The 17934-nt window shown below is 54.3% G+C and overlaps 1 non-coding gene across 5 annotated transcripts; it reads right to left on the bottom strand.

The window, feature by feature from the left end:
* Positions 1–9328: 9328 nt before the first annotated feature.
* On the bottom strand, positions 9329–16620 carry LOC109751667 (uncharacterized). Of its 5 annotated transcripts, none has more exons than XR_012188829.1 (5): positions 15549–16589; positions 14314–14560; positions 13143–13786; positions 10215–13053; positions 9329–10080 (listed from the first exon to the last, which is right to left on the bottom strand). It is a non-coding gene; the product is annotated as an uncharacterized protein (transcript). The 5 variants fall into 5 exon arrangements; XR_012188833.1 differs by lacking the exon at positions 9329–10080 and having other exon boundaries at positions 12322–13053; positions 15549–15751; positions 15934–16611; XR_012188832.1 differs by lacking the exon at positions 9329–10080 and having other exon boundaries at positions 12322–13053; positions 15549–15776; positions 15934–16597.
* Between the last annotated feature and the right edge of the window lie 1314 nt (positions 16621–17934).

Raw genomic sequence — 17934 nt, forward strand, 5'->3', positions numbered from 1 at the left:
CATTATATTATCATACCTAGGGTATCATCGGTGCGACTATAGGTTTAGGCCCCGCGTCTCGTGGATTGGAATTAGACACATTGGGTATGTCTCTGCGAGCCTTAGGAAAATGTGGATATATCCGATACCTCAAATTTCAGGTTCCAGTTATGTGCATATCTGATACCTCAAATTAACATCGGATATGAAGTATTGGGTATTAATTTTGCACTCACATTTTTCCTAGGGGAGTAAATTTGAAGTATCGGTACGTCTCTCTGTTAGCCGTAGAAAAATGATCAAAGATTTAAAGTGCACATATTATTTGAATCGCCTTTTTTCATGAAAATTCATTCAAGTCTATACATGGGAGGAAAACAAATTACAAATTATCAAAAAGAATACAAACAAACATTTTAAATAAATCAAAATGTCACGTGTATCTTCTCTCGTAAATCCATCTGCTCCTCTTGCCGCGCAAGGTATCGAGAAACCCATCACTGCATGTAAGGATTTAGATTAACCTAGTTGCTTTTGTCGGATTACGGGTTCCGGAAAACCCTTGAGGTTCGAACACTGGGGTGGGCACGAAGATCTCTCTCTCTCTCCCAAGCTCGCTCTCGCAACAATCTCAAGGCCTAGCTCGACGAACCCAAAGAACAAGAGACACGAGGGTTTATACTGGTTCGGGCCACCGTTGTGGTGTAATACCCTACTCCAGTGTGGTGTGGTGGATTGCCTTGTAGGCTGAGGATGAACAAGTACAAGGGATGAAGAGCCTCCTGAGGAGAGGTGTTCTTGAGCTCGGTGAGCTTGTGTGTGCGAGGATGGTCTGAATGATCCGTCTCCCCTCTAGGGTGGTCTCTCTCTCTTTCTAGGGTGGTGGCTAGTCCTATTTATAGTGGCCTTGGTCCACTTCCCAAATATTAGGTGGGAAGGGATCCCACAACGGCCAATTTTGAAGGGAGACAACTAGTACAAGTTATCCTGACAAAAGGTGGTCTTCGCCTGCCAAAAGCTCTGGTGGTGACGCTGTCGTGGGCTCCGTGTTGACCTCCGTCCTGCCGTCCTGCTGGTCTTGGTCTTGTTGCATCGATATGGAAACCTTTTCTTGATGCCTCGGGACTCCTCGCTTGCGCTTTCCCCTTTAGCACCAAAGAGGCAACTGGTACTCCGCGCCCGCTGCCGCCCGCCTGGCCTTGATCGTCACGGCTCACGTCACGCGCACGTCGCAAGGTGCTCCTTGCATAGATATCTCCGCTTCTCGGGAGCCAGCCAAGTGAGGCTACCCCTGAGGAGATCTTGTGTCGTCCGTCTCGCGAGGCTTGGCCCCTCGCGAGAGTCTTGAGTGGTTGTTGATGAAGGTGGGCCGTACCAGGCCGCTGGCAGAGCCACGCCGTGGGCCGCAGGCAGGCAAGTCTGGGGACCCCCGTTCCCAGAATGCCGACAGTAGCCCCCGGGCCCAAGGCACGCTCGCTGTTGGCTTCGAGGCGAAGCCAAGGGGCAAGTGCGGAGCTTCGCGGGCCCCAATAGCCTGCGGCCTTGATTGACGCGTGGCGATTGACAGGACGTGGGCGCCTCTGCTTTCCCACGCTACCTCGGCAACTGTTCCTGACTGACAAAAGGTTGGCCTGCCGCGGTGCCTTCATTGCCTCCCTTCGTCTTGCTCCAGATCCCCTTTCTTGCTCCTTACTCCCAAATACTCCAGATCCGCGCCAATTCCCCTTCGAGCCTGCAGCCGATGGCGTCCAGCAAGGCAAAGGTCGCTCTTCCGCCCGCCTGGTACGAGCCGGCTCTGAGCGCGCCCAGCGTTTCGGAGAAGAACTTTGCTGCCACGCTCCTGATGACGGTGAGGGTAGCAACGAGAAGGGAAAGACCGCGCTCCGGGCTGGCTCCGCTGAGCCAGAGGCCTCAGGCAGCACCTTCTATCCCTTCTTTATGAGTAGTGTCATCGCAGGGCTGGTTCCCCTTTCTCCGATTTCTTCTACGCCGTCCTTAGCCACTATAAGCTGCATGCCCTTCATCTCCATCCCAACATCGTCCTCTTCCTGTCGATCTTCGCCTCTATTGCGAGGCATTCGTGGGGGTGATGCCGTCCGTGGCGCTGCTTCGCCACTTCTTCTACCTCCGAAACAAGGACGACCACTACTCGGGGTGTGCCAACTTCGTCGCGGCCACCGGGACCAACGCGATTTCGAAGGCCGAGAAGAAGGCCAAGGGCTTCAGGAGCAAGTGGATCCTCATGGACGCCAAGTGCTCCCACCCTCGGTTGGTGCTGCCGACGGAGATGCCTACGCCTCATGAAGGGTGGTTCCGCGCGAGCCTCACCGACCCCGAGGCGGAGCAGGTGCTGGAGAAGATGACTGCCGACCTGAAGCCTGACGACCCGAAAGCGGCTAAGCTGATTGGGGCCATGATTGTCAACGAATTCCTGGCGCAACGTGTAGCTCCACTCCAGGCGTGCTCGCGCCCCTTGTGGAAGCTCGGGGACGAGGAGGACGACCTTCGTCTGCGTCAGGATGCCTTGTCGGACGAGGAGCTGGGCGGGGCTCTCCGCCTCTTGGTCGGGGACGATCAGGGGTATCCGCCTGACACCCACGTTCCCTTGTACCGCCGCCATGGGGCGAAGGTTGCTGCCGCCATGCCCGCCTTCGATGGGCGCTGGCTCGTGCCGCCGGCGCCTTCTGAGGCCCCGGTGATGATGGCTCTGGTGATGGTATCCTCTGATGACTCCGACGAGGAGGTGGAGCCGGACTCGGAGGCGACACGGGAGGGGGCAGAGGAGACCTCCCATCCGCGCCTTGCCCGACAACGACGACGCTGACGACCACCCGGTGAGGGAAGCCCTGCCCCCTGTTGGGGTCACTACGAGGTCCAGGGTAACCCCCCCGAAGAAGCCGCCGGCTGGGGTCCCGACGAAGAGCAGGTCGGCGCTGATCTCCCGGAGCGACGCTCCTACTCTGATGCCGCCTGGTGCTGCCGTCGGGCTTGCTGCCGCGGCCTAATCTGCTCTTGGAACTCACGTGCCGGCGCCCCAGGCTGCGAGGCCCCCGGGCTCCGTGCTTCTGAAGAGGCCGCAGAACTACAACGCCATGGACCAGTAAGCACCTAGCCCTGACTTTGTTCTTGCTCCTGCTTCTGTCGCTGTTTCCTGATGTTCTCCTCTTGCACCGTCAGGCCGACGCCGTTGACGAAGAAGAAGAGGGAGGGGGCGGCCGCGCCCTCGGGGACTTAGCAACCTAGCATGGCCGCACCCCCTCCGGCGCAGAAGAGCGGCAACAACCCTCATGCCTCTCCGGCCCGGTCATCCTCGCGAGGCCTGGAGGAGGGTCCCCAGGAGAGGGCGACCTCCACAGCCACGCCGGCTCCGGAGGCGCCCGTTCTCAGCTTGCCGGCCTAGGTCCCACAAGCTCCGGAGCTTCCAGCTTCTTCTTCTGCCGCCATCGACTCGCGGGTCTTGGCGACGATGCTGCCTCCTTCCTCCGTCACACCGCTAGCTCGTGATCCTTCTGCTTCGCCCGATGCTCTGGAGAAGGCTCTTTCTGCGCTGACCCGGCTACGGGATGATCTTCAAGGCGCTGACCGTCGCCTGGTGGCGGGGCGCCTGGAGCTGATCTCGGATTGGCTGCACACCGAAGCGTCTGTCAGGGCGGCGTTGGGCCAGGCCATGGCAGCTTCCAAGGAGGACAAGTGGGCCGTCAACCAAGCCGCGGCCGCCGGCGAGGCGGCGCTGAAGGACGCCGAGGCCGCCAAGGAGCGCTGCCAGTCGGTGGAGGCCGAGCTGGAGACCATGCGCAATGAGCGCGCGGCCGAGGCTCGCGATCGCAAGGCGGAGGAGGAGAAGATGTAGGCCTGGGAAGACGTAGTCAATGGTCGTGACGCCGAGCTAGAGCAATCGGCGAGGGCGCAGGCCGCAGAACGCAGCTGCCTGGAGGAGCTGGAGAAGAAGGTGGAGGCGGAGAAGGCCCAACTGGAAGCCAAGGCGAAGGTTCTTGCCGAGGATTGCGCGGCCTTCAAGTCTCTTGAGGAGAGGTCCCGTGCGGCACTGTGGGGGCTCTACAAGAAGGGCTTGGAGCGGCCGCTGGCGACCGATGATGAAGGCCCCGCCCAGCTGCTCCCTCATCTTGTCGCGGCGCTCGAGGATGTCGTCGACGATCGGCCCCATGGTGGAGGGGGAAGCCCGCGCGCTCTCCTCATCTGCCCTGACGCGCGTCTTCAGCCACGTCCATCTTCGTGACCCTGATGCTGACCTTGGCGAGCTGCTCGAGCCTGTAGAGGAAGGGCGCTGCGCAGCCGCTGCCGAAGCCGTGAAGGGCCAGGTGGAGGCCCTGTTGAAGAAGTTCCTTGCCATCGACCCTGCACCTCCAGCCGATGGTACCGCCGATCCCGCGACCAAGGCCGACGACACGACCGACGGCGACACTGCCGACGGGAAGACGCTCCCTGACGACGACGCCCAAGGCTGAAGAAAAGGCTTGCTGGTGCACAATGGCGCTCCTTCCCGTTTTACTTTCCTGCGAACTTTCCTGCAACATACGGCGTGCCTCGTGGAGGCGTTAAAACTTCTTGTGGGTGCTTAAGGAACAGTATGTTTTGTAATGTTTTATTGAGATTCCGTGATTTCCTTCCCGTTTGCTTGATGTTCTACGTCGGCAGGGCCCGACCCCGCGCATACCTCGGTCGCGGTTGGGCCGTCCAGATCACCAGGACGGGACCAAGGGGTGAGGGGCTACGTGGTCAGTTATGCTCCTGAGTCGCGATGCTCCGGAGTCCCCCTTGACGTGCAAACGGCCTGCGGGAAGGAGATGCGAAGGTATGCCTTAGTGTTCTACGTCGGCAGGGCCCGACCCCGCGCATACCTCAGCCGCCGCTGGACCGTCCGGATCGCCAGGACGGAACCAAGGGGTGAGGGGCTACGTGACCAGTTAGGCTCCTGAGTCGCGATGCTCAGGAGTCCCCCTTGACGCTCAAACAGACCTTCATACCTGTCCTCGCCGAGGTTCCGCTCAGGAGGGGCGCGCGACGACCAGGTCCGAGGGACCTAGCAGGGCGGCGTACGCTAGGCGTGACCTGAGCGTAGCCCCCAAGCCCAGCCCCCTCGCGCGACTCTCCCGAGGGGAAAGCGCTGCGGTGAGGCTGGACACTTAGCCGGGTGGCTCCCTGAGGTTGATGCGGCCGTGGGGCCGCCCTCAGTTGTTTATCACCAGCGCGGAGCATAGCGCTTCCGCACTTGCACATGCATAGCCGCTCCTCGACCGTGTCGACTGCCAGCGCGGAGCATGGTGCTTCCACTGGTGCGTGGGTGAGGGCTCCCTCTGACTGGAGCCCCCGGGGCATGTACAACCCCACCCTGACATGTGGCTTGCACAGCAGGGCTAGACGAGGTGTGTCTGGGCACTCGTGAGCCAGCGCGGGACTCACGAGGCCCTACCTCAAGGCGGGTTGCGCCTGGTCTTGATTCTTGATAGCTGTTGCGATCCTGCGAGATGGTTAGGCAACCTGCACCGGATGAATCTCCTGAGGTGATTACATGAGGAGGCTAGACACCAACGACCCCAGGAGGTGACATGAACGGGGCCGGCCCGCCAGGCAGAGCTCAGTCGTTGGGTTTATCGACGCTGGAGGGATGGACCCGAGCATAGGCGCCGTGCCTAGCTTCATCATGCAAAGAATCCTAAAGAAAGACAACCGGCGCGCGGCTTCCGCGGTGGTGAGGCTAGTTGTGGGTGGGCTGGCAAGGGCGTGCAACGTTCATGGTATCGGAGTACCGAAGAGGCAGGTGATAATCATGAAATGACTCAAGCAGTGAGGCAGATTAGCTCAGATAGATGCAAGAACGATACATGCCACTGGGACGGACCCGAGCGGCCTGGGGATGATGCAGCCCAAGAGGCGCTCCCAACAGAGTAAGCTAAAGATTCAAAAGGATACACGTCGCAGGGACATGCCCATGCGACTTGGGGTAATGCTTCCCGAGGGGCGCCCCCAACTGAATGAACTGGAAAGAGTCACCTGGTACCGTAGCTAGAGTGGTGTTGGAGTAGTCCAAGACGCGTGCCGAAGAAGTTGCTCCTCACGAGCCGCCAGGGTCCTGAGCCTTAGGAGGCTCCATACCCGGGTGGCTCCTGAAGAACTGTCGCCATCTCCTCCAAGACAGCGTGATACCTGGCCTCCTGAGCCGCCAGAATGCTCCGTAAGTGGCGCTGGAAGGTGACAACTGCGTTCAGCAGGCCAAACGGCATGCGAACATAGCTGTCAGGTGGACCCTCACACCATCCAACGCGTGAAGGCCTAAAATGTCCCTGAGATGCGGCCCTATTGAGCCCTAGAATGTCGATGCAGACGCGCAGCCCGCCGTCCTCGCCAGGATGGGGGGCTGCGCCGGGTGGTGGGTGGCGGTCGCCGTGCATGGCTCTTGCCTCTTGAAGCTCCTGGGTCGCCTTGGTGATGAACTCCTGAGCACTAGGCGTTCCACGCCTTGTGCCCTCTTGAGGGAAACGTGCGGCAAAGCACGCCTCCACATGGTGCCCGAGCGCCTCCCTCGTGACGTTGGCTAGGTCCGAGGCCCTCCAGAAGAGAGCCCCCGAGCCCAGCCAGAGGAGGGCGCCGGGCGCGCCTTCCTATGCGAGGGAGGGAGGCGCCCTGGCTGCGGGCGCAGTTCCTGAGGTGGTGCCGCTGGAAATGCCGCTCTCTTGAGGCCCCGGGTGGAGTAGCTGCTGCTTCTTCTTGGGGATGGCCTCAGGAGGGTACAAGGTGCCTTCGTTGTCGGGGTCTTCGGCTGCTGCAGCTTGGTAAGCGCGCTCGAGGGAGCACACCGCATCTCTTTCTTCACAGGGGACCGTGATGATGCCGCCGCTCCCTGGCATCTTGAGGACGTTGTAGCCGTGGTGGGTCACTACCATAAACTTGGCCAAGGCTGGATACCCAAGGATGGCGTTGTACGGCAGGCAGATGTGGGCGACATCAAAGTCGATGAGCTCAGTGCAGTAGTTGTTACGCTGGCTGAAGGTGACAGGGAGGCGGACCTACCCTATAGGGGTGGTGGAGCCGTCGGTCACTCTTGAGAAGGGCTTGGTAGGTTGTAGCTGACGTATGGCACTTGGAGGCTGTCGAACATCTCGATGGACAGGACGTTGAGCCCTGCGCCGCCGTCAATGAGGGTCTTGGTGACTTGAACGTTGCTGATGACGGGTGAGCAGAACATCTGGAGGGCGCCGGCAGTTGCCGCACACTTGAGCTAGTCTGACGAGCTGAAGGCGATGGCGCACTTGGACCACCTGAGCGGGCGCGTGGCCTCGAGCCTGGGAACGGCCGCGTTCACCTCACGAGCAAACTGCTTGAAGATACGCTGAGAGGCTGGGGTTTGAGCACCACCAAAGATGCAGGTGATGGCACGAGGCTCTTGGAAGCCCCCTGCCCCCTCGTTCGGATGATGGTCGTCGTTCCTCCTTGGTGGCGGCGGCAGCGGAGGGAGGCCGACGTTGCCCTAAGGGCGGTCCTCACGAGGCTGCTCCCTCCAGGCGCCCTCGGGTGGCTGGTCCTGCCAGCGATCCTCACGAGGTCGATCGCGCCACTCCTGGCGGGGGCCGCGGTCATCCCAGCGTCCCCCACTTCGTCCTCCTCCTCGGCCGTAGCCTCGGTCGTTGCGCTCGGGGCATCGACCGAAGCGCCCATCGCGGATGGCCCTGAGCTCCTGACAGTCGCTGGTGTTGTGGCTGTGAACGTTGTTGAAGGCGCAGAACGGGCGGTTGGCCTTGGATGACTCGGGGTGGTCGCGGCCGCGCTTCATCTCTGGTTCCGCCTTGCGCTTCACGTCCTTGGTCTTGGCTTCTTGTCCTCCTAGTCGGAAGCTGGGAGCTCAAGGAGGGAAAGGCGCCCTTCCTCAGCCCTTGCGCACTTGGTTGCCATGTTGAACATCTCCAGGGTTGTGCATAGCTCCTCGTGGATAGCGAGGTCCTCCTTCATCTTGACATCCCGGACGCCATCAGAGAACGCGGAGATGATGGCCTCGTCCGTCACCTTGGGGATCTTGAGGCGGACACTGTTGAAGTGCTGGATGTACTTCTGCAAGGTTTTCCCTGGCTGTTGCTTGATGCGCCGCAGGTCGCCCGCGGCCGCCGGGCAATCGCGAGTGCTCTGGAAGTTGGCGATGAAGCGTTCGCGCATCTGGCCCTAGGAGGAGATCGATCCCGCAGGCAAGTTCAGGAGCCATGAGCATGCACCGTCTTTGAGGGCCATGGGAAACCAGTTCTCCATGACTTTTTCGTCGCCGTTGGCCGCCTCGATGCTCAGCTCGTAGAGCTACAGGAACTACGCATGGTCGGGGGTGCCGTCGTAGCGCGGAGGCAGGTCTGGCTTGAACTTGCCGGGCCAGACGACGCTATGCAGCTCGGGAGTGAAGGCTCGGCAGCCTGTTGTGGACACCGGAGCCCGCCGCGGAGGTGGAGCCTGATCTTCATATCCTCGCGCCGCCGCCGCATGCGGCACGCGGTCTTGACGCAGTGGTGCTGGGAGCGCGGGAGCGTTTTCTTGCGGTCTTGCGACTTCTTGGCAGCTTCCTTCTTCGTGTGCGGACGACCGACGCGGCGGGTCACGCCGCGGGACCGCACGTCTTGGTGCGAGGGCGCCGTCTTGATGCGGAGGTAGTGGAGGCGCTCCGTGGGTTACGTCGCCCGCAACTGGAGGTGGGCGAGGTAGCGAGAGGGACGGCGCAGGAGAGCCCCCAGCAGCGCTGACGAGCTCGGCGATGCGGTCCAGCCAGTCCTCGTAGAGGTCGTCGACCGGGCGGTAACGCAGGAGCTCGCGTGCGATGAGCAGCGCGGCCTACGTGTCTGTGGGAGCGCGACGAGCGTGGGACGATGAGCCGGCCGGAGTCAGCGACGGGGTGGTGGTGCGTCCGTCCCGCCGCACGAAGGGGTGCAGCGATGAAGCTTGCTGCTCGTTCCCTGCCGGGCTGGTGGCGGTGTTGGCAGCGGGTGATGGAGAATGGCGGGGAGGTCCGCCAACGGGCGCCGTCTGAGCGACATGAGCGGCGAGGGTGGCCCAGCGCTCAGGACGGGCTCGGCGAGCGTCAGCCATGGTTGCGGTGGAGCAGCGAGGCGTGGATCGACGGAAGAAAGGCTTCAGCGCACCCCTACCTGACGCGCCAAATGTCGGATTACGAGTTCGGGCAAACCCTTGAGGTTCGAACACTGGGGTGCGCACGAAGATCTCTCTCCCCCAAGCTCGCTCTCGCAACGATCTCAAGGCCTAGTTCGACGACCCCAAAGAACAAGAGACACGAGGGTTTATACTGGTTCGGGCCACCGTTGTGGTGTAATACCCTACTCCAGTGTGGTGTGGTGGATTGCCTTGTAGGCTGAGGATGAACCAGTACAAGGGATGAAGAGCCTCCTGAGGAGAGGTGTTCTTGAGCTCGGTGAGCTTGTGTGTGCGAGGATGGTCTGAATGATCCGTCTCCCCTCTAGGGTGGTCTCTCTCTCTTTCTAGGGTGGTGGCTAGTCCTATTTATAGTGGACTTGGTCCTCTTCCCAAATATTAGGCGGGAAGGGATCCCACAACGGCCAATTTCGAAGGGAGACAACTAGTACACGTTATCCTGACAAAATGTGGTCTTCGCCTGCCAAAGGCTCTGGTGGTGACGCCGTCGTGGGCTCCGCGGTGACCTCCATCCTGCCGTCATGATGGTCTTGGTCTCGTTGCACCGATATAAAAACCTTTGCCTGATGCCTCGGGACTCCTCGCTGCGCTTGCCCCTTTAGCACCAAAGAGGCAACTGGTACTCTGCGCCCACTGGCGCCCGCCTTGCCTTGATCGTCACGGGTCACATCACGCGAACTTTGCGAGGTGCCCCTTTCATAGATATCTCCACTCCTCGGGAGCCAGCTTAGTGAGGCTGCCCCTGAGGAGATCATGTGTCATCCGTCTCGCAAGGCTTGGCCTCTCGCGAGGGTCTTGAGTGGTTGTTGATGAAGATGGGCCGTACCAGGCCGCTGGCAGAACCACGCCGTGGGCCGCAGGCAGGCAAGTCTGGAGACCCCCGTTCCTAAAACGCCGACAGCTGTCGTAGTCATGCGGCAAAAAAAGCATTCTTCATATGGCCTGGCACAAAAAGAACATATAAGATCAATTAATTTGATATTGCGCACAATTTCTTAGGCAAGATTAACCGTGTAGAACCATACTTGCGTATCTAGTAGAACTTTTAAAAATTGAACAATAGCATACACACGTACCTTGGTAGATGACCTTATCAACATCGCCGGCCAGCAAGATGCACAGAAGGCGTATATACGCGACGGTAGCAACAGCAATGATGGAGGGATGAATCAACTGGGTATGCAGTGCGTGTAGAAGACGAACGAGGGAGAGATGAATGAATCACGTAGGTGTGCAATGCGTGACGGAGTGCTTGGCTTTGGTTCAGGTTTAATTGCACCACCAAATTATGGCAAGGGCGTGGGGCCATTTTCGTGGTAAAAATCAAATTAGAGGGCAACTTTTACATTTGGAAAGAACCAAATTAAAGAGCAACACTATAATGCGAAAAAAAGGAAGGGAATAAATCATACACATGCAACAGTATTTGGAAGCTGGCAATCCTTTACCAATTGGAACGCATGCAATATTTAATAATGGCTAATGAGTATTGTTAACGGGTTGTAGCATCCAAAATCCGATATGCATTGGTTGAATCATAGATTGATCCAACGGCAGACGCTCTTGGTGCCCAGGCATCTAGGTGCCCCAAACATTATACATCTGGGCTATTCTGTTTCGCGTAACAAAATATTATTCTGTTGCCCTACTTGAACTGATGGTTTCAGGTGATTGTACTGATGATTTTCATCTTGTCGAACTGATCATCTTTTCGTCGTAATGGGGCGTGTAATATATCATTAAGAGCTCTTGACATATACATTACAAATATATAGGAATTTTTTTTGCAAATTCATCATGGTTTAAGAGCAGTTTTGAAAAAACCGTTTTTTTCAAAACCAAAAATGCGAATCATATTTTGGACTTAATTTTCAAACGGTTTGTCAGAATTGAGCAAATAAGATGGCGTTTGAAAGCTGATGAAAATCCGCTTGTTACATATATCTAATATTTTTTTCAAATTCTGTACAATTTAAAAGTAATTTGAAAAACGGTGAAACTCTGGCCGAAACGTATTTTCATTTTTTTTCAAACGGTTTATCGGATTGACGCAAATGATATGGCGTTAGAAAGCTATGAAAAATGTACAACTTTTTCGTATTGAAAGTTTTTTCTAATTCCTTACGGTTTAAACTCGAATTCAAAAACGGTCAAATTTGATTTGGAACGCGTTTTTTTTAAGTTTGTCGAAATGGGGCAAATAATATACAGTTGGATAGCTATGGAAAATGCGAAACTTAGTCATGTTGAACGTTTTCTCTACTTCGCAACCGTTTAAGAGTTATTTTGAATAAGGTGAAGCCCATCGTATTGTTTTTTCATGTCTAAAAAACAGAGTACCTGATCTATGTCTATGTTTGTACTGAGGTATTTTTCACAAAGTAGTTTTGAATGGTTCCGAAAAAAGAGTACTTTGGACGGATGTCTTTATGATTTTGTACTTGCCCCCATCTTTTAAGAGTAATTTCGAATACGGTAAGACTCATCGTGTTGTTTTTCTGTCTAAAATAGAGTACTCGTACTGATCTATGTGTGTTTGTACTGAGAAATTTTTCAGAGTAATTTTGAATGGTTCCGAGAAAAGATTACTTGCACTGATGTTCGTATGGGTTTGTACTGAGCAGTTTTTCGCCCTGAATTCCAATCACATGTTGAACTTTCTAACCTGCAGTTGCAAAGAAGCCGTCCCAAGTCAGGCTAGACAAAGACATCCGGTTGGCTCTTGCCGTATATGGAGAATTTCTAGAATTTTGTAAAACAATTGAAGTAGATTGGTCTGGTTAGTATCATTATCACCATAACTAGATACATGTACTACTTTTTGACTATAACAAGAAAAGAAAGCACTAGCTAGTGTTCAAAATATAGAAAGGGTGATATTTCTTAAATACAAAATTCAGAAAAGAATGGTGCTCTCTATCAGATTGTTGATGCATGAAAATCGCATGAACTTCATATACTGCAATAGAGTTGCATCAAGTGCACGCACACATCGGCGCACGTCTTGCTACACCGAAAGCTTGCGATGAACTGTTTAAAGTTTGAAAACTGAACCTTTTGTTCTCAAGTACTGACACTACAAAATATAAATATATATCCATTGTTTCTAACACAAAAGAGTGACCACAAATACCAGCACTACAAAAATGCACTCTACAGGTATAGACTACAACATACTTCACATTACCAGATTGCAATTCTTTTTGTAGATGATATATTTTTCCGACGAACTGATGAAGTGAACAAGATTCACATGAGACATATGATTTTTGGGGATTTCCTCAAGATTATGTGCAATAAAGCATCCGGACCGAAAACAACAGACAAGCTGAACTGAAAACCAAAATAAATGGCCTCTGCGTTCCTCATATAGCAACTAAAACTTCAGTACAACTACACCTTTTATTGCTGCACTACTACTTAAACAAGGTAAATCAACAAAAAACTGAACTAACAAACATCTACTCCCTCTGTAAACTAATATAAGAGCGTTTAGATAACTAAAATAGTGATCTAAATGCTCTTATATTAGTTTACGGAGGGAGTACTTAATATCTTTGTGCATGCCCATGGCGGCAGTGTGCAACCGTCGAGCATGTAGCTCGAGTGCTGGACGCAAATGCCCTTAGTGGTGGCCGCTATCGCCCCAAGAATGTTGGACGTATTGCCAGCTAGCATCCATGAAAACCGAGACAAAATTGAGTCTTGCACAAGATCAAACTAATATAAACGCTTGCTGCATCCATCAGCAGTCATGCATAAGCAAGCAATGTGCAAAGCAAAGGGGCTGGTGTGTTCTCCCTGTGTGTGTGCTCGACTTGGATGGATGTGCAGTGCTTGGTGAAGATGTTGTCCGCAACCCACGATTCTACTTGTACTAGTGTCAACGCTCCACTTGGACGGCTGCCAGCACCCCTGGTGGAATTCAAGTTACAGCCAACATTAGCAGGAATTCAAGCGAAAGAAGAGAGAGAGGTTAGTGAAGAGAGGAGAACAGGAGAGACCAGCATAGTGGAGGTTGGGAAAGGAGGCAAACTTCTGAGCTGCGGTGTCGAACGACTCGATGCTGTGTCATTGAACAACCCATGGTGGCGGCAGTGAATGATGCCGTGCCATCGCGCAGGGCCAGCACCGAGGCTAGCACGCATGGGATCCTGCGTGCGGCGGCTCGTCGGACCTGGATGGCGGCAAAGAGAACACGGCGGCCCCGCGATGTGGACCTGGGTGGCCCCGAAGAGGGCCGGGGCTACGGACGAGCTCAGCGGGGATTCTCGGGGCGGCGGTTCAATTAGAAACACACAGTAGCAATTTTGCCGAATGCCATGAAATGAAATTTGCATGGTTCAATTAGAAACACACAGTAGCAAAGATACTTGCAGATTTTTTTGTGTATAAAAAAGCTAGTGGTTTAAATTGAAAACACGGACAGCGCCACCACACATTTTCTTTTAGTATATCTTCTCATTTTCATCCTACAGTGCATGTTTTGTGTTATAGGAAGAAAATGGAAAACATAAAGGGAATCGTACTTACGATTGGGAATTAGACATACTGAATAGCTTACATTAGATGGTGGTCGCAGTCCCACTTGGACTGCGGTCAGAGCTCGACTTGGACGGCTCCCAACAGCCGTGTATACCCCTGGCTGCTGCAAGTTTGACTTGGTGAAGATGGTGCAAAATAGATAAACCCATTTTTTAACACAAAACTGCAAAATGCACTGTACAGGCAGAGAGTACAACATACAACTCTCATTCTCAAAAATATTCAAACATAAATAGCTCTCAGAGTCTGAGCTGTTGTTTAGTTTTTTGTCGAACTGATGCAAAAATCGCAGTGATTTGTCATATAACATAAAACCAATGAACCGAACTGTTTCAATAAATAGCTCTCAGAGTCTGTACTTACAAAGTTTTGAAGGTGAACTACGTACAGTTTCATTAAACTTTTAACCAAAATCACACAAGCATCACAAATGGTACCAACAATGGTTCAGAATCATCGAGAACACAAGTTCAGTAACATAGTCACTTCAGTAGCACACACAAGTAAACAAGGTTGAATTATCACACAAGTTCAGTAACATAGTCACTTCATTAGCATACAGTGGAGAACAATCTCTCCTCCGAAAACAAGAAGAACAGAATAGGTTGCAGTTCAGATACAAAAGCATACCAGTGAGATTGAGGACGGAGGCATGGGAGATAGATCATCCGCCGTCGCTGCTGTACACACGTTGCCAATTAAAAAGGCTGAATTTCAGTAGATGGAGAAGAAGGACGGACGACGAGCCAGCAGTGGCCAGAGGAAGAAGGCAACACAGGAGGAAGAACGACCACCGAGAGCAATGGGCAGCGCCACGGCGGTGTCCATGACGGTGGCAAGCAGATGAGCCGATTGTTCAGGTGCTTCCCAAGATCCCCTGCAACAGCGAAGTCACAGCACATTAGCACTCTAGAATGCATGTAAACATGTACGTGTTCAACATATGTTCAAAATTCAACTTGTACAAATTAGAGAGCTTCTACTGAATTCAGCTGCGCCAGCTTGTACTCTATACTACAAAAAGCTCAGCATCTAGAAGAAATACATCAGTTTAAATATACTTACCATAGTAGTTTAGAGTGTCGTGAATATATAGAGTCCGGTCTAGCAGAGATAATGTTACCTATTTGCCCAGAACTGTCGGGCATGAAAAGTGTAGTGGCAGAACATATTTTTTGTCTAAATTCCCGAATGCAAACTTTCCTGCTTGTGAACACAACTAAATAATGCTGCAAGTATGTAACAGCAAGACATGAACTAGCCTCCACGCTGGTGTATGATTAGCATCACCATACAACAAAAGGAAGAACAACCCATCCATCTATCATTGTACAAATAAATACAGAAACACAAAAGCTTCTGCAGATTTTCTAGTTTTTCGCTCGTACATAAAAAGATTGGATCATACAATAGTATAGGAACCCATCATATGTATCAAGTGAGCTAGTAGTTCAAAATGCATCAATCGAATACGACATGCATCACGCTTGTGAAAATGAAAATTCAGAAAAAGAACATTTTCCTTCAGAATCAGAGAAGCACACAGTATAAATCCATCGAGTAATTCCTACAGCCTTATTATAAGTCCATAACAAGTTTGTCAGCCGCATTCCAACAAATAGTTGCTGTGCATCTCTACTAACTAGAGGTAAAAGCGGCAATGACTTGAATTATAAATCTCCAAATAAAGATACAACAGAAGGATAGAAGGAATTAACCACAAGTTAGTAGACGGGAAAATCTGCCGATGATGAAGTGAGCTAGCAATCATCCATCAAGATGATCTTTTTTGGCTCACTAAGATTGACAGGGGAGGAGCTGTACTTGTTGCAACATCACTACTTGAACTGGTGTGAGTACCATACCTGGACGGATGGGGCAGGAGGGAGACGGTCGGGCGCTTCACAGGGAGTAGGCAAGAGGAGGGGGCATCCGGAGGACGTGCTTGGAGCGTCGTGCCCTGATGGATGGTGGTTGGAGGAGGGTGGCTGCCGGGCGCCAGCGGCGCTGTGGAAGACGAGTGGAGCAAGCCAGCGGCACAGTGGAAGCCAAGGGGAGCAGGACGTCTCTAGCAATTTTCAAGCACAAGGTAGCTACAAATAAACGATGAACAGAGCAAAGCTAGTAGTCCAGTGTACTGAGACATTGTAGCAAACACAATGGCGTGCCTCCAAATATGTGATTTTTTTAGATTAATGAACTGCTGCTGTTTCTTTCATTGAACTAGTACTGAAGAATTTCCTCTCTTACCGAGTATTGGGAAACAAAACCAGAGACGGTGTTGTTTGCCAGCGCATGTGCAGCACAATGACCTCGCCTGAGAAGCAGCACCGATCCGATCCAGCAATTTCTGTCGAGGGACCGAGCTTGTGGGTGAGCACAGCAGGAGGGAGCGGCAGTGCAGGGGTGGAGGAGCGGGAAGGTCAAGTTCGAGGCAGCGAGAGGAGCACCTCGAAGAGACGTGGGGGCTGGGAGGAACGATAGAAGGAGGGAGACCCGCTGCACTGACCGAAGATGAGATGAGAGCGGAGATGTGTCGCGGAGTCGAGGGCAGTGCTAGTCTCGCCGGATCAGAGGCGCGACGATGGAGGGTGGGGATCGGAGGCGCCGGGACAGGGGGTTGCTGGGGATGGGGCACGCCGGGGCTGGGGGTCGCCGGGGATAGGGCGCGTTGGGGCTAGGAGTCGCCGGGGATGCGGCGCGCCGGGGATGGGGCCCGCCGGGGTTGCGGGTCGCCGGGATGGAGCGCGCCGGGGTTGCGGGTCGCCGGGACTGGGGCGTGCCGGGGTTGCCGCCGCCGGAGATGGGGCACGCCGGGGTTGATGGGGAGGGAGGTGTGGGCTTCGCGTGCGGGAGGGGACGAGTCTAGAGCGAGGTGGTGGCATGGGCTTCAGCGGGCCATTCGAGTTGCTCCACTTTTTTGCTTCTGGATCGTGCAAAATTGCATCGCGCCATAGGACCTTCTACCGCGGCAGCGGCCTCGGAGCGCCGCCGCCCCTCCCCTCCCGACCTTCTACCACGGCAGCGGCGCCCTCCCCTCCCGGCCTTCTTCCGCGGCAGCGGCCTGGAAGCGCCGTCGCCCCTCCCCTCTCGGCCTTCTTCCGCGGCGGCGGCCTGGCAGCGATGCCGCCCCTCCCCTCCCCGCTTTCTCCCGCGGCGGCGGCCTGGGAGCGCCACCGCCCCTCCCTTCCCGGCCTTCTTTTGCGGCAGCGGCCGGCAGCGACGCCGCCCCTCCCCTCCAGGCCTTCTTCCGCGGCAGCGGCCAAGCAGCGCCGCCGCCCATCGCCTCTCGGCCTTCTTCCGCGGCAGCAACCGAGCAACTCCGCCCCCACCAGCATATCGGCCTTCTTCCACGGCAGCAGCTCGATAGCGCCGCCGCCGAACTCCTCCGGGCCTGCAATTAGCTGTACTTCATCAGATGTGGATTGGTGCTGCCTCGACATCAAACCAATTCGAGCAAGAAGGACTGTGCGCAAGGTTCCTTCATCCACGACAGCTTCTTGGATTAAGTCTGCAACGACCTTCAGAGCAAATCCTCCGTCTCCGTTCACCTTGAGCAACGTCCAGACCGCTCATGAACTTCTGAAGGGCAAGTGGACTGCACGGGCGAACGCGAAAGTTGTGCAGACGGACGAGAAGAGAACTTCCTCCTGCAAACGCAAGAAATCACTGCAACACGAGGTAAGCAGTACACTTCCTCAACGATATCAGTTTAGTTATTCAAGACAAAGCAGTACACGCAGTCCAGTACGCCTACAAAAACGATGCAGTGCGGTTGCTTCGGTTCGTTGTGGGGGAAAATGCAGTGAACTTGCTCGGTTATGCAGTACGCTTGTGTAGGTTCATTACGGACAACGATGCAGTGCGGTTACTTCAGTTCACCTTGCAGAGTGATGCAGTCAGCTTGCATTAGTTTCGCAGTACCATTTGTAACACATTGTAGTTCGCATGATTCAGTTCATTTTGCCTGACAATGCAACTCGGTCATTTTGTGTGCAGGAAATGACGTTCAGCAGATACAAAATGCCTCGCATAATTGACAACCCAGGAAACAACAACTTTTAGAAGAGTAAAGCTTCTTCTGAAAGAGATACTGGCTGGGTTACCCCTGAGATTCCTCGAGGATTCTTCACGACAACAAACAGGGTGCACTACTCTCCGGAAGAGGATTTTTTCCAGGGAGAAGAGGTAGTCGAGGATGACGACGATGTCACCTTCATCTGGGAGGGCACTCACCGACAGGAGGATGAA

This window comes from Aegilops tauschii, chromosome 7 (assembly GCF_002575655.3).
Source record: "Aegilops tauschii subsp. strangulata cultivar AL8/78 chromosome 7, Aet v6.0, whole genome shotgun sequence".
NCBI lineage: Eukaryota > Viridiplantae > Streptophyta > Magnoliopsida > Poales > Poaceae > Aegilops > Aegilops tauschii.